The sequence below is a fragment of the Plecotus auritus genome (genome assembly GCF_963455305.1).
Source record: "Plecotus auritus genome assembly, chromosome: 5".
NCBI classification, from domain to species: Eukaryota; Metazoa; Chordata; class Mammalia; order Chiroptera; family Vespertilionidae; genus Plecotus; species Plecotus auritus.
In genome coordinates this window covers 65,874,950-65,890,834 of record NC_137776.1, presented here as the reverse complement: position 1 = coordinate 65,890,834, position 15,885 = coordinate 65,874,950, and positions in this window count along the sequence as shown.

The following is a 15,885-nucleotide window of genomic DNA, read 5'->3' as shown; positions in this document are numbered from 1 at the left end:
ATATTATTTTGTATTAGTTTCAGGTGTACAACATAGTGGTTAGACAATCATATACTTTACAAAGTGTTCCCTCTGCTGTTTCAAGTGTCCCCACCTGGCATCAAACATAGTTATTACAATATTATTGACTATATTTCCTATGCTGTATTTTATTTTATTTTTTAAATATATTTTTATTTATTTCTTTCTTAATAATTCTTTATTGTTGAAAGTATTACATATGTCCCCTTTTCCTCCCCATTGACCCCCTCCAGCCCAGCTCCATCACCCCCCCACTCTCCACCCCCACCTCTGCCCCAGACCCTCACTGCCCCATTGTCTGTGGCCATGGGCCATGCATATCCATATACTACCGTAGTATATAAAAGTGTCTATATACTAGTAATATGCAAAGTGTCCTCTCGGGAGTTTGGCTGGGAGACTGGGAATTCGATCACTGGCTATGACATGCACTGACCACCAGGAGGTGGCGTGGAATGAAGGAAGACCCAGGCCAGCAGCCAGAAGGCCCCCAATCAGCTCTGATCACTGGCCAAGCCTAGGGACCCTACCCGTGCACGGATATTGTGCACCGGGCTTCCAGTATGCATATAAGGTTCTTAGTTGATTATTTCCCACCCTCCCCCACCTTCCCTCCGAGATTCTGCACTTTGTTCCAAGCTTCATGTCTCTGGATCCACTCTGTTCATCAGTTTATTTTGTTACTTAGATTACACATGAGTGAGATCATGTGATACTTGTCTTTCTCTGACTGACTTATTTTACTTAGCATGATACTCTTCAGGTCCCTCCATGCTATCGTAAAGGGTAAGAGATTCTTCCTTTTTACTGATGCATAGAATCTTTATTTTTTAAGAAATATATTTTTATTCATTTCAGAGAGGAAGGGAGAGAGAGATAGAAACATCAATGATGGGAGAGAATCATCGATCTGCTGCCTCTTGCAGGCCCCACACTGGGGATTGAGCCCACCTGGGCATGTGTCCAGACCAGGAATCAAACCATGACCTCCTGATTCATAGGTCAACGCTCAACCACTATGCTATGTGGCTGAGCCATGTCGGCCAAGCTCCTATGCTGTATTTTACATTTCCATGACTATTTTGTAACTATCAATCTGTACTTCTCAATTCCTTCACCTTTTTCACCCAGTTCCTCAAGTACCCCCACCCCCATGAGTTTTGGGGTTTTTTTCAATTTAAAAGTTATAGGTGGTCAAGTTTAAAAGTGATGTAGATTCCACACTTACATCATTTTTAAACTGACTGATGAACAAAATAGATCCAGAGACATAGAAGCATGGTATAGACTTTGGAATCTCAGAGGTAAGGTGGAGGTGGGTGCGTGAGCGGGAAGAGATTAACCAAAGAATTTATATGCCTACTAGAGGCCCAGTGCATGAAATTCGTGCTGTGGGGGAGGGGTCCTTCAGCCCAGCCTGCAATGACACCAGAGGCCCCCCCACCCTCCCTCCGTGGGCCAGGGCACACAGGACGCTGGGGCTCATCGCCAGGGTGACACCGCCACTATGAGCGCCGCCATCTTTGTGATGGAGTGATGGTTAATTTGCATATTACCCTTTTATTAGACAGAATAAGCATAACCCATGGACACACCACAATAGTGTGGTAAAGGCCTGGGGCAGGCAGAAGGTGCAGGCTATAAGGGGTCAATAGGGGAACAGCTATAATACCTTCAACAATAAAGATTTTTTAATGAGTGATGTAGAAGATGATGCAGTGCTAGACAAATATTAGCACCCTATCTAAAGTTTTAATGCTATGGGGGAAAAGCAACTTGTGCTCTCTGCTTGAACAGCAGTATCTTTAGCACAGTTATAAACCCATTTATCTAATCAACTAAGATTTTTTTCTTTCAATTAATTTAATATTGGGGTAGTTTATCTGATCATATCTCCTCTGATAAATGTTGTACCCACCTGATACATGCATAGTTATTACAATATTATTGACTATATTCCCTATGCTATATTTTACATATCCATGACTATTCTGTAACTACCAATTTGTACTTCTTTATCTTTTTTTTTTTTTTTAATCCTCACCTGAAGATATTTTTTCCACTGGAGACAGTGAGATTTCATGAAGCATTCACTCTGTAGAGAACAGTAAGTTCTAGAAATTCAGAATTGGAAATAGCTATGCCAATTGGTGTCCTAGCCATGTATTCTAAATTTAGAGTCCTTTTCTGCACTCTCTCATCCGGTCTATTCTCTTGGCTTTCATCACTACCAGTAATATATTAGGAGAAGAAGAAGATAGGAGGAAATGTTGCATCTCTGTGCATGGTGGTTTTCCTGTTGGGCAAAGAAAATGGTATTCCTTTGCTTTCTACATCCATTTCCTCTTCCTCCTCTCACCAAGCTCCTTCAGTCTCTTTACAATTTGTTTTTATCTCTATCCTGCCCCTCCTACACATACCAGCCTCAATGTCTTGAAAAGCTTTTTTTCTCCTGGCAAGGCAAAACAGACAATAAAAAAAACCTACTTGAAGCTAAGCCTTGTAAAAGCTTTATAATATTTTAAATTTATTGTAGAGGTTATTTCAAGATTTCTCCTATTCTTTCATTTGGGACATGTTTCTTTGACTTTTCATTTTGTTTGCCTTCCTGTGTTTGTTTGTATGTATTAGGTAGAGCTGTTACACTACCAGTCTCTGTAGAGCGGCCTTATGTATTAGGTATCCTGTAGAGCCCAGTGGTACAACCTCCCCAGTGCCCCAAGCCCGGTGCTCCAAGTATACCCCTCCTCCCACACCCAGTGTGGGCTGTGGGCACCCTCCTGTTGTAGTTGACCCTTGATCACTGTTGGCACATGAATAGGAGGGATTGACTCCCAGGCCAATCAGCTATGAGGATCGGTCATGATTACAGTGAAGGAGCCGCTTTTCAGAGGCTGACCACATGGAGCAGATCTCACTTCAATGGGGCTCTGGTGTCCAACTGTTGCTATGGAAGTGGTTAGGTGGTACTCTGGTTTGGGCTGAAACTGTCCACTGGCTGTACTGGCTCTGGAACATCCCAGGAGGTGCAGGCCAAGGTCAGTTTCTGCTTGTGCTTTGCCTGGGGCCACCCAGCATGAGCTACAGAGCAATCTGCCAATGGCTGCTACCTCTGCTGGGCTTGGAGGTTCCTGAGAAAGGCCAAGCTGTGAACTGAGACCTGTTGCTGCTCATGCTGGGCCAGGGGCACCTTAGCAAGAAGTACGTAACATGCAGAGGCCAGATACTTCTTGTTTAGGGTTTGTTAACCTTTGAGAAATTTTAGGAAAGTTTAAAGCTTGAGCCAAGACAGACCATTTGTATTGAAAAGCCACTAGAAGTGGCTTGGGTGGGCCCACAAGTTGGGTGGGGTGTGATCTCAGGGAATACCAGGTCTGGGCAAACAGTGTTAGCCAAGATGATAGACACTCACATATGGCTTCAGCCTCTGCCTGCAGGGGGAGGGTCCAGCAAAGGAACAACGACTTCTGTCTCAGAGAAAGCTGCCCCTCTAGTCCTCACCCCAAAGCCAGACAACTCGGTTTCTCTCCTTATGTACCTGGTGCTTTGTGGGCTGCTGCCCCAGGACTGGAGCTCAGAGTGAGTCCATCCACACATCAGTATGTGCACAGCTCCCTTAAGAGGAATGGCTGGGACACCAGCAGCCCTCCGTCTTATTCAGCCACAATTTCTGCTCGTTTTCACATCCAGAAGTTATGGAGACTTCTCCTTCTGGCTTTGGAACCCTGATCTGGGGAGCATGCTGAAGGGCTGAGACTCCGCGCTCCTCTGGGCACACCTCCACAGCTGAGATGTCCCTCCTGATTTTTAACTGCCACTTGTGGGTGTGGTTTCTTTTACAGTCCACTCCCCTCCTACCATTCTCAATCTGGCTTCTTTATATCCTTATTTATACGACTTCTGTTCAGCTAGGCTTCAGGCAATCTCATTGATGTAGTTCTGTAATTTAGTTATAATTTTGATGTGGTCATGGGGAATGCAAGTACCACATTTATCTATTCCACCATCTTTACTAGAGGACTATATCCAAAAGTTTTAAGTTTTGATGAAGTCTAATTTATCATTTGTTTCTTGGTTTGTGTTTTTTATTTGGTTTGTGTTTATTTGAAAAACATTTGCCGCCCTAGCCAGTTTGGCTCAGTGGATAGAGCATTGGGCCTGCAGACTGAAGGGTCCCAGGTTTGATTCTGGTCAAGGGCATGCACCTTGGTTGCAGGCTCGATCGTTGGTCCCTGGGGTCCAGAGCACATCCGGGAGGGATCCAATTGATGTGTCCCTCTCACGCTAATGTTTCTTTCTCTTCCCCTCTCTTCCACTCTATCTAAAAAATCAATGGAAAAATATCCTTGGGTAAGGATTAACAAAAAATTAAAAAAAAACAAAAACATTTGCCTATTCCAAAGTTACTAAGACTTTCTCCTGTTTTCTTCCAAAAATGTTATAGATTTTATTTTGACATTTCAGGTAGTTAATGTGAGTTTAATTTTCTATGTGGTATAAGGTAACTAAAAAAAAAAAAATTTTTTTTTTGCATCTAGATATTCTATGTCCTAGCATTCGTTTATTTATCCTTTTTCCCACTGAATTGCATAGGCAGCTTCAAGAAATTCAATTGACCATACATGGGTGGGTATATTTCTGGACTCTATTCTGTTCCATTGACCTACAGGTCTGCCTTTACACCAAGCATTTTTTTGATTGCTGTAGCTTTATAACAACTTTTGAAATTTAAAAATTTCTGCTTTTTTTCAAAATTGTTTTAGCTATTCTCTTGTTTTCATTGTTATTGTTGTGCCTTTGATTTGGCCATTTTCACTGTTTCTTTGTATGCCTTGTGTTCATTTGTTGAGATGTAGGGATTTGAAAAGCTTGTCTAGGAATTCTGGAGCCTACTCGAACCTTTTTTGGCCATTTGTCTTCTCAGGGCTTGTGTATCTAATTTCCCAGATAAAAATGTTTACCCTGCCTTACCCTGATAAAGGGAAAGGAAGACACTCTACAACCATGAACCAATGTGGCTCAGTCACATCGATGTTTCTCTATCTCTCTCCTGCCTCTCTCTAAAATCAATTTAAAAAGCATATCCTCTGGTGAGAAAAAAATAAAAAACAAAAAACAGGAGCTTTGCCCCTGCCACATCTCAGGAGCCCATAATCTCCTTTTCCCTCTAGTGTCTATCTGCAGTACTGCGGGCTCTCTGGTGCTATAACAAGCTATGGTGCTGGCCATTGTTCTCAGCTGCTCCCAATCTGGCATCAAACTACAACTTTCCTTCCCATTAGCACTCTGAGTCAGGCAAGACAGAAACCAACCCTTTGAGCAGCCCTCTTTCCCTCCCAAGGGAGAAGCTGGGAGTTGAGGGGTTTCTTCTGATAGCTAGTATGGCACTGTGCTTGGGAGGGTAAGAGTTAGGATAGACAAATGGGAAAAACTTTCCTATCTGCTTACACAGGTCTCTTCTTGGCTTTGCACTCATCTGGGGTGCTACAATATGTTAACTGATTTCTGGAATTCTCACAAAGACAACTTGGCACTTAGAGTGTTGTTAATTCAGTGTCTCCATGGGGGAACAAGGGCCTGGAACTTCTTATTTCACCATGATGTCATCCATTTTTGTTTATATTATTTAATTTTGGAAAATATTTGAAATTTGCAGAAAAGTTACAGACTACTATAATGAACTTTCATCTAAATTTACTAACAAAATACTAATATTTTTGCCACATTTGCTTTGTCTCTGTCTTCCATATAAACTTTTCTGAACCATTTGAAGTTGCAGACATCACATGTTTTACTCTCAATATTTTATTTTATTTTTATTTGAAAAATATATTTATTGATTTCAGAGAGGAAGGGAGAGGGAGAGAGAGAAACATCAATGATGAGAGTGAAGCATTGATTGGCTGCCTCCTGCATGCCCCACACTGGGGATAGAGCCCAAAACCTGGGCATATGCTCTGACTGGGAATCGAATCATGATCTCCTGGTTCATAGATCCGACACTCAACCACTGAGCCAAGACGACTGGGCTTACTCTCAATATTTTATGTGTATCCATTTTTTGGAGAATAGAGTCATATTTATCATATGATGACAAAACCAAAACTCAATATCTGGCATGTTGAGTTTATTCTTTACTATAGAAAAGGAATTTTTCATAAGGCTTCTGGGATTGGTAGATTATCAGAGGCATACATGGATTAATGCCATCAGTCAAAGTGTGGTTAGTCAGGTGAGGCTGCTGTTGATTGTTTGGCACTCCAAGGCATGTTTGTTGGAGTGAGTTCATACCTGGTTGGCAGACTTTCAAAAGTGATGAGCTGATGCTGGTTAGTTGGCTTTTAAAACTGTGTTCACTGAGATGAATTGATCAATTGAACAGGTTTAAGACCAGTTCTAATTGTTACCTGTTATCATGGCTTCTGAACAAGGAGGTGTTTTTTTCTACATTCAAGGGGACTCTTTTATTCTCAATCCTCTCTTTTAGTCCTCATCCAGCCAAAGCTGAAACAGAGACTACAAGTCCAGATCTTCACCACTGTTGTTGATTGTTCTTGAATATAAGGTTTCTTTATGGAGATTTTATTTTCAATTTGCACACTGATTATTGTGATTTTTATCTTGATTTTTGTCTTTGAATCATTTGTTGAATCACTGTTAATGCAAATGCCTGTGTGGAAAAATCTACTATTTTGGGCAACAGACATTGAACAACAGTGAGACAAACAAGTAAAACTGGAAGTACTTATAATATTAAAAGGGAAAGGAATACACTCTCCAACCATGAACCAAGATTTCACAAGTCTGATTAATAAAACAAGGCCTATCAACTCCTTGACTCTTAGTCAGTTTGTGTTTTCTTTTAGCTTAGAAATAGACGGTTTTATCTCAGCTAATGTGTTGCTGCCTGCACAGCAGAAGTTTGAGTAATGGCACAGACTCCTTGCTGGCTGGCCAAAAAAACCCTTAAGATATTCTATTCTTAGAACCCTGTAGGGCTCAACTAACGTGAAGAAACACTTTTTTTTTTATCGTCACCTTAAGTTGTGCTCCTGGATAGTGGAAAAGCAACCTGGGGAATCATTTCTCAGAAACGGTTTTATCCTTCAGAATTTTTTTTTTCAAGATCTGTATTTCATTGAAAGTACAGGAATTATACCCATAGAATGTCCTATAGGTCAATTAACCCTGGTTCTGGGCCAGCATAGAAGAGATTGATTTTCACACAGGAAAAATAATCCAGGAGGTGCCCAAGGGAGATGATTAATCTCAGTGGAGTTGCAGATATAGTGCCTCTGGGTGTAGTTATGAGAAACAGTTACTGCTATAGCCCAAGAATAGTTTTATCCCCCTCTCCTAGCAAAAGAACATTTTCTTCATTTTTGTAAACAATAATAGCATAATTTTATATAATACACTTTGTTAAATAATATATTGTACATAATATTACATCCTATCTAATAAAAGAGTAATATGCAAATTAACAATCACTCCGCTACACCCACAAGCCACTCCCACCAGCCAATCAAGAGCGAGTATGCAAATTAACCCAAACAAGATGGCTGCGGAAGCCAGCAGGAGGCTTGGGTTTCCCCGGCAATGGAGGAAGCCAAGCTTTCCGCACACCCTGGCCAGCCCAGGCCTCCACTCAAGGCTACAAAGTTTCAATTATAGAAGATAAATAAATCCCAGATACCAGGGACTCTGCTTGGGTCACCAGGGGGCGTGGCCGGCCTGCAAACCATCACAGGCCCCTCGCCTAGGCCGCCCCATGCCCCAAGGGAACCCCAAACCTGATCCAGGACACCCTTCAGGGCAAACCAGCTGACCCCCACCCATGCACCAGGCCTCTATCCTATCTAATAAAAGAGCAATATGCAAATTGACCATCACTCCAACACAAAAATGGCTGCCCCCATGTGGTCAAAGATGGCTGCCCTCATGTGGACACAAGATGGCCACCACAAGATGGCCAGCAGGGGAGGGCAGTTGGGAGGGACGAAGCCTGCAAGGGAGGGCAGTTGTGGGCGATCAGGCCAGCAGGGGAGGGCAGTTAGGGGTGACCAGGCAGGTAGAGGAGGAAAGTTGGGGGCGACAGGGCCTGCAGGGAAGGGCAGTTGGGGGGACCAGGCCTGCAGGGGAGAGCAGTTGGGGGGGGACCAAGCCTGCAGGGGAGGGCAGTTGGGGGGACCAAGCCTGCAGGGGAGGGCAGTTGGGGGGACCAGGCCTGCAGGGAAGGGCAGTTAAGGGCAAACAGGCTGGCAAGGGAGCAGTTAGGCATCAATCAGGCTGGCAGGGGAGTGGTTAGGGGGTGATCAGTCTGGCAGGTAGAAGCGGTTAGGGGCAATCAGGAAGGCAGGCAGGCGAGCAGTTGGGAGCCAGCAATCCTGGATTGTGAGGGATGTCCGACTGCCTGTTTAGGCCCGATCCTACTGGGATCGGGCCTAAACAGGCAGTCGGACATCCCTCAAGGGGTCCCAGATTGGAGAGGGTGCAGGCTGGGCTGAGGGACACCGCCCCCCCTCCCCCCGTGCACAAATTTCGTGCACCGGGCCTCTAGTAGTTATATAATTATTAATATCTATGTTATAATCCTTCCTATGTAATAAAGAGGTAATATGCAAATTGACCATCACTCCAACACAGAGATGGCCGCCCCCATGTGGTCAAAGATGGCCACCACAAGATGGCTGGCAGGGGAGGGCAGTTAGGGGTAACCAGGCCCGCAGGGGAGGGCAGTTAGGGACAATCAGGCTGGCAGGGGAATGGTTAGGGGGTTATCAGGCTGGCAGGCAGAAGTTGTTAAGGGCCAGGCAGGGAGGCGAGCGTTTGGGAGCCAGCAGTCCTGGATTGTGAGAGGGATGTCCGACTTCACTCGAGGGGTCCCAGATTGGAGAGGGTGCAGGCCATGCACGAATTTCATGCACCGGGCCCCTAGTAGTTTCTATAAACAGTTTAGTGAGGCACTCTTATCAGTTATTGTTGGGAACCTCCCAAAATCTAAGTTCCAGAGGCCAGCCAAGTGCTAACCTTACAAACTGTCCTTTCCAAGGATAGCAGTTCAAACCTGCTATGCTGATTGTGTTCTGCACAATGTTATATCACAGAGAAAGAATATTCCTCTGATAATGATAGCAAAATATCAGTTACAGCCCTGGCCAGGCAGCTCAGTTGGTTAGAGCGTCATCCCAATACACCAAGGTTGCAGATTTGATTTCCAGTCAGGCATATACAAGAAGCAATCAATGCATGCAAAAATAAGTAGAACAACAAATCAATGTCTCTCTCTCTCTCTCTCTCTCTCTCTCTCTCTCTCTCTCTCAAATCAATTCTAAACATTTAGAGATTGAATATATGTGTGTATATATATATATATATACACACACACACACACACACATATATATATATGTATGTTACAGTTGAGACATTGAGTTGTTAGAAAACTTGAGTGGTTCTATTAAAACAAGTTAAATAAAGTTTATTTCTTCTCAAGTCTGACACAATTACTGTATATATTCAGATTTGTCTTGTCTTTTTTTTCAAACAGTCTGACACTGTCACTTTTACTGTAACACAAACTTTTTTCCTGTTTTTTTTTCTTTTTAAAAAAATATGTTTTTATTGATTTCAGAGAGGAATGGAGAGAGTGAGAGAGATAGAAACATCAATGATGAGAGAGAATCATTGATCAGCTGCCTCCTGCACGCCCCTTACTGGGGATTGAGCCCGCAACTGGGCATGTACCCTTGACCAAAATCGAACCCAGGACTCTTCAGTCCATAGGCTGACACTCTATCCATTGAGCCAAACCAGCTAGGGCCTTATTTATTTTTTAAAGCTACTTAGCAATGTTAAGCCACATATTAGATATTTTCTATACTGGCAAATTCACATTTTAATTAAGTTATTTTGTTATTGAATCCCCTAAGTCAGATTTCAGCCCATTTATAAAAAGGGAAGATAAGGCTGCTTTTACTTAAGATATTGAATGTAACCCAGACTAGTGTTGGAAAGTTTCCAAAAGTCTATTTAGTAATTTTATCTATGTTAACAATTTTGAATCTTTTTCTACTTTTAAAAGAAAGGTTTATATAATTGCTTTATGTACTGTATTTTCTTTTTTTATTTAAAAAATTTTCACAGCTGAATTATTAAAATCTCTTTCATGCCTTGCTGACCTGAAACATTTTTCCCTTCGGTGGGGTTTATAATTTAATTAAATTAGTTGGTATAGCTCTGTGGTCCAGGACAATTAGTATCTCTAAGAGTCCTGGATTCTATAGCAAAATTTTGTCTCTCTAAGGATTAGCAAATTCTTTAATTATAGAATACAGGCCATATTCTATAATTGGATTTTCTTTATTTTGAAACAGTATATCTGCTTTCCTTTGCTTCTCATGACATTGCCATTTGAAGAATATATGCCAATGTTTTTGTTTTTTACTTTTTTCTTTTTTATAAAGCATCCTTCAACATGGATTTCTCTGATTCTTTCCCCATAGATAGATTCAGGTTCTGAACTTCGGCCAGCACACCAAAGAAGTGATATTGTTTCCCCAGTGAATCACTTCCCAGAATCTCAGTGATATCAGTTTGTAACAGTCTGGGGGATTTTCATAGATGTTTTCATTGTAAAGTTACCATTTATCTCTTCTTGTTTGATAAGTATCTTATGGGGAGATAGATATTTTGAGACTGTGCTCCCCATCAGAGTTTTGTTCAGTGGTCTTTCCACCTACTGATTTAGCATCTATTGAGTTCTTGAGTCAATTATTACTATCACTAGAGGCCTGGTTCATGAAATTCGTGCACAGGGCGGGGGGTGTCCCTCAGCCCAGCCTGCACCCTCTCCAATCTGGGACCCCTCGAGGGATGTCCGACTGCCCTCTCACAGTCCAGAACTGCTGGCTCCCAACTGCTCACTTGCCTGCCTTCCTGATTGCCCCTAACCACTTCTGCCTGCCAGCCTGATCACCCCCTAACCACTCCCCTACCAGCCTGATTGATGTCTAACTGCTCCCCTACCAGCCTGTTTGCCCCCAACTTCCCTCCTCTGCCAGCCTGGTCACCCCTAACTGCCCTCCCCTGCAGGCTTGATCGCCTCCAACTGCCCTCCCTTGCAGGCCTGGTCCCTCCCAACTGCCCTCCCTTGCTGGCCATCTTGTGGTGGCCATCTTGTGTCCACATGGGGGCAGGATCTTTGACCACATGGGGGCAGCCATCTTGTGTGTTGGAGTGATGGTCAATCTGCATATTACTCTTCTATTAGATAGGATAGAGGCCTGGTGCACGGGTGGGGGCTCGGCTGGTTTGCCCTGAAGGGTGTCCCGGATCAGGGTGGGGGTTCCCTTGGGGCGTGGGGCAGCCTGGGCGAGGGGCCTGTGATGGTTTGCAGGCCAGCCACACTCCCTGGCGACCCAAACAGAGGCCCTGGGATCTGGGATTTATCTATCTTCTACAATTGAAACTTTGTAGCTTGGAGTGGAGCCAAGCTTTCTGCTCGCTCCATGGTGGCAGCCATTTCTGTTGGGATTTATTTATCTTCTATAATTGAAACTTTGTGGCCTTAAGCGGAGGCCTGGGCCGGCCAGGGCTGTGGAAACTTGGCTTCCTCCATCGCCGGGGGCAACCCTAGCCTCCTGCTCTCTCCAGCTCCGTGGCTGATGCCATTTTTGTTTGGGTTTATGTATCTTCTATCATTGAAACTTTGTAGTTTTGAGTGGAGGCCTAGGCCCGCCATGGTGTGTGGAAAGCTTGGCTTTCTCCATCACCAGGGAAACTCAAGCTTCCCTCCTGCTCTCTCTGTGGCCGCAGCCATCTTGGTTGGGGTTAATTTGTATACTCGCTCCTGATTGGCTTGTGGGCGTGGCTTGTGGGTGTAGTGGAGGTATGGTCAATTTGTATATTACTCTTTTATTAGATAGGATTATTAGATAGGATAGATAGCTGCATAGTATTATTCAGCATATATGTACCATAATCTATTTAACATGTCCTCATTAATTGTTTCTAATCTTTTTTTTTTAAATAATTCTACAATGAACAAAAGTCTTGTCAAAATAATATAAATGGAGCTTCTTTCAAATGGAGCTGCCAAAGGTGCAGGGGTGGGCTAGAGGGGGTCAATGGGGAAGAAAAGGGGACATAGGTAATACTTTCAACAATAAAGATTAACAAATAGAATAAAATAAAATGGAGCTGCCAGAGGAATTGCCCTGCATGTCCTTTGTCTCAAATGTTAAAACAGGACAAAATAAACTTGGTACTGGGCCTACAGCAACAATGCGATCGAAAGAACTGTTTGCAAAGATAACAAGAAAGCAGTTATTATGACAACTGGACAGATGACTACCAGACTGAAAATTAAAAATATCTTTTAGAATTAGTGTCACTATATTATATCATCTGCCCCAATAGAAATGCCTTTCTTCTAATGATGTAATTGTTTCCCTTCCCTTTCTCGTAAATACCCTTTGCCTCTGTCTCCTAAGGGAACATTATATGGGCTTCTGCCTGAATTAATGATTCCTGAATAAATGCTTGTTTGCCTCTCACTCCAAAAGGCTTTTGCATTTTTATTTATTTTTTCTTTTAAAATATATTTTTATTTATTTCAAAGCATAAGGAAGAGGGAGAGATAGAAACATCAATGATGAGAGAGAATCATTGATCAGCTGCCTCCTGCACGCCCTCTACTGGGGATTGAACCCGCAACCTAGGCAGTGCCCTTGACCCCAATAGAACCCAGGAGCTTTCAGTCCTCAGGCCAGTGCTTTATCCACTAAGCCAAACCAGCTAGGGCACTTTTGTATTTTTTTGTAAACATATTTTATTGATTTTTTATAGAGAGGAAGAGAGAGAGAGAGAGAGAGTTAGAAACATTGATGAGAAAGAAACATCAGCTGCCTCCTGCACACCTCCTACTGGGGATGTGCCCGCAACCAAGGTACATGCCCTTGAACGGAATCGAACCTGGGACTCTTCAGTGCGGAGGCCAATGCTCTATCCACTGAGCCAAACTGGTTAGGGCACACTTTTATATTTTTAAGTTAACATTCTCCATACTTTACTTTGCATGTGAATAAGTATATTTGTAAAATAATCATCTAGAAGGGAAATTTTTGTATCAAAGACTTTGAGAATTTTTAATTTTAATAAACATTGCAAATTGTCCTTCCTAGAGGCTGTATTTATATTTCCATCAGTATCATATGAAAGCAGACAATCAAGCTTACAAATTTATTTTTTTAAATACATTTTTATTTATTTCAGAGAGGGAGAGGGAGAGATAGAAACATCAATGATGAGAGAGATTCATTGATTGGCTGCCTCCTTCACACCCTCTCCTGGGGATCGAGCCCGAAACCTGGGCATGTGCCCTTGACCAGAATCCAACCCAGGACCCTTTAGTCTGCAGGCCAACACTATATCTACTGAGCCAAACTGGCTAGGGCCAAGCTTACAAATTTAGGTCAAAATTCTGTTTTATCAATAGCACATTTAGAAGATTTAAAATTTTCAATTGCATTAGTTTACTAGAATAGGTAGTTAAAAAAAAATTTTTTTTCTTAACCCATTGATCAAGAAAAATAGGGCATTTAATCCTGCCCATGAGTAGGCATGGTAATGAATTCAAACTGGACTAATTTTCTAAATTTGTGATTACATTCTTTTTCCACAAAGGCCTTAAGCATAATAATGAGTCACTTTCCCTTTTGGCTCCTCAGGCTGTCAGTTTAAATTATGTTTCTAGGTGTGCTCCCTCCTGGGAGCACACCCCTGCCTTTCCCTTTCCCCTTCCTCCCCCAACTTCTCCCTCTCCCCACCCCCCGCCCCAGGCACTTAAAAGAAAAAAAGAAAAAGAAATTGTGTTTCTAGTTTCTGAGCTTCGAAAATATTTTGTTTTCGCTTCATGTTTTGAGATGTAAACAAAGGATTTCTGCTATACATAGGTGGGTTCTTTCAAAAATGGATATTTGTATTCCAATTACAAATAAAAGTAATAGTTAAGAGCTATCCTTCAATGTTAAAGAAAATTTGTATCTTGAGCACAGTAGGAATCTCAAACTTTGGAACTGAATCGACTCACTCAGGGTGCATACTAAAATTTCAGATTGCTGGGCTTGCCCTGGAACTTGTGGTTCAGTACATCTGACAAGTATGGCCCAGATACTTGCATATAAAGGTCCCTTGTGAATCAATGTGATGCAATGATACAGGAACCAAACTTTCAGAAATATTATATTGCCCTTGTGTGGTTCAGTTGGTTGGGCATGGTCCTGGTTCAATTCCTAGGTTGTGGTATCAATCCCTGGTAAGGGTGTGCAGGAGTCTTGAGAGTGTTCCTCTCACATTGATGTTTCTCTTTTCCCTCTCCCTTCCTCTCTCTCTCTAAAAAAAGAGAGAAATATAATATTAAATTATTGCTGATTGGCTATATTTTTTGCAGACATTTAAAAATTGCTTTAAAAAATTTAACATATATTTTTTAATCCTCACCCGAGGAGTGAGGATATTTTTTCCATTGATTTTTAGAGAGAGAGAGTAGAAGGGAGGGGGGAGAAGGAGAGAGAGAGAGAGAGAGAGAGAGAGAAACATGGATGTGAGAGAGACACATGGATTGGTTGCCTCCTGCACACGCTCCAACCAGGGGCAGGGATAGAGCCTGCAACCAAAGCACGTGCCCTGACCAGAATCGAACCCAAGACTCTTCAGTCCATGGGCCAGTGCTCTAACCACTCAGCAAAACAGGCCAGTGCTAATTGCCATTTATTGAATTTTGATGTTGGTGTATTTCTTCTCATTTTACTGATGAAGACATGGTGAAGCTAAGTATTTTTCTGAAAGATCTCAAGTTTCACAGTGGCAGAGTCAGTATTTGACTTCTATCTGATTTCAAAGCTGGATTCATTACATTAACATTAGTAATTTGGGTTACAGATGGGTACTTTATTTTATTGAATGAATAACTATAGGAGTCCTTTAAGTAGTGCGCTTCCATTGGACTCTTTCTATATATATACTTTTTTATTGATTTCAGAGAGGAAGGAAGAGGGAGAGATAGTGCCTCCTGTATGCCCCACACTGGGGTTTGAGCCCACAACCTGAGCATATGCCCTGACCAGGAATCAAACTGTGACCTTCTGGTTCATAGGTCGTTGCTCTATCACTGAGCTACGCCAGCTGGGCTCCATTGAACTCTTTATATTGAATTTTCTTGGAATGTTCAAGAGTAGATCTACCATGAAAACTATACCACCATACTGCTTTATGCAGAGTAGAGCTCATTAAATGTTGATACATAAATGTAGCTTAAATAGATTAGTTTTAGAGTTACACATGACTACATTAAAGTTCTCTACTCTTTAAGCTTCACATGCTTATTTGTAAATCTGGGAAAAGTGCTTTTTCACCTTAAACCACTGTAAGGAGTAAAGGAGATAATGTATATAAAGCATTATATATGTATATAATATATGTATATAAGCATTAATGTATATAATGTATAAAAAGTAGTTTTATAAAGAACAATGTTACAATCCTGAAATGCTACATTTAGGGTATAAATTGGGATTCTAGGTAGATACTGGGTGGACAGAGAATTATTAGATAGGAAGATTCATTAGGACCACTCAGGGCAAGTAGGAGAAAGTAGTCATTTAGAGGCATAAGGTTATAGACTTGATATTTGCTGTGTGATATTTGATATGTGGTTAAAGACAAGAATAGGGAAGTTAGAAAGGAGTATTGGCTTGCAAGTGTAAGTCTTTTACTTCTGAAGATGTTCTGAGGAGAAAAAGAAATAAAATATTTGAAAGGCAAAGAAGATAGAAATTGTGTATTAGTTGAACAACTACATGAA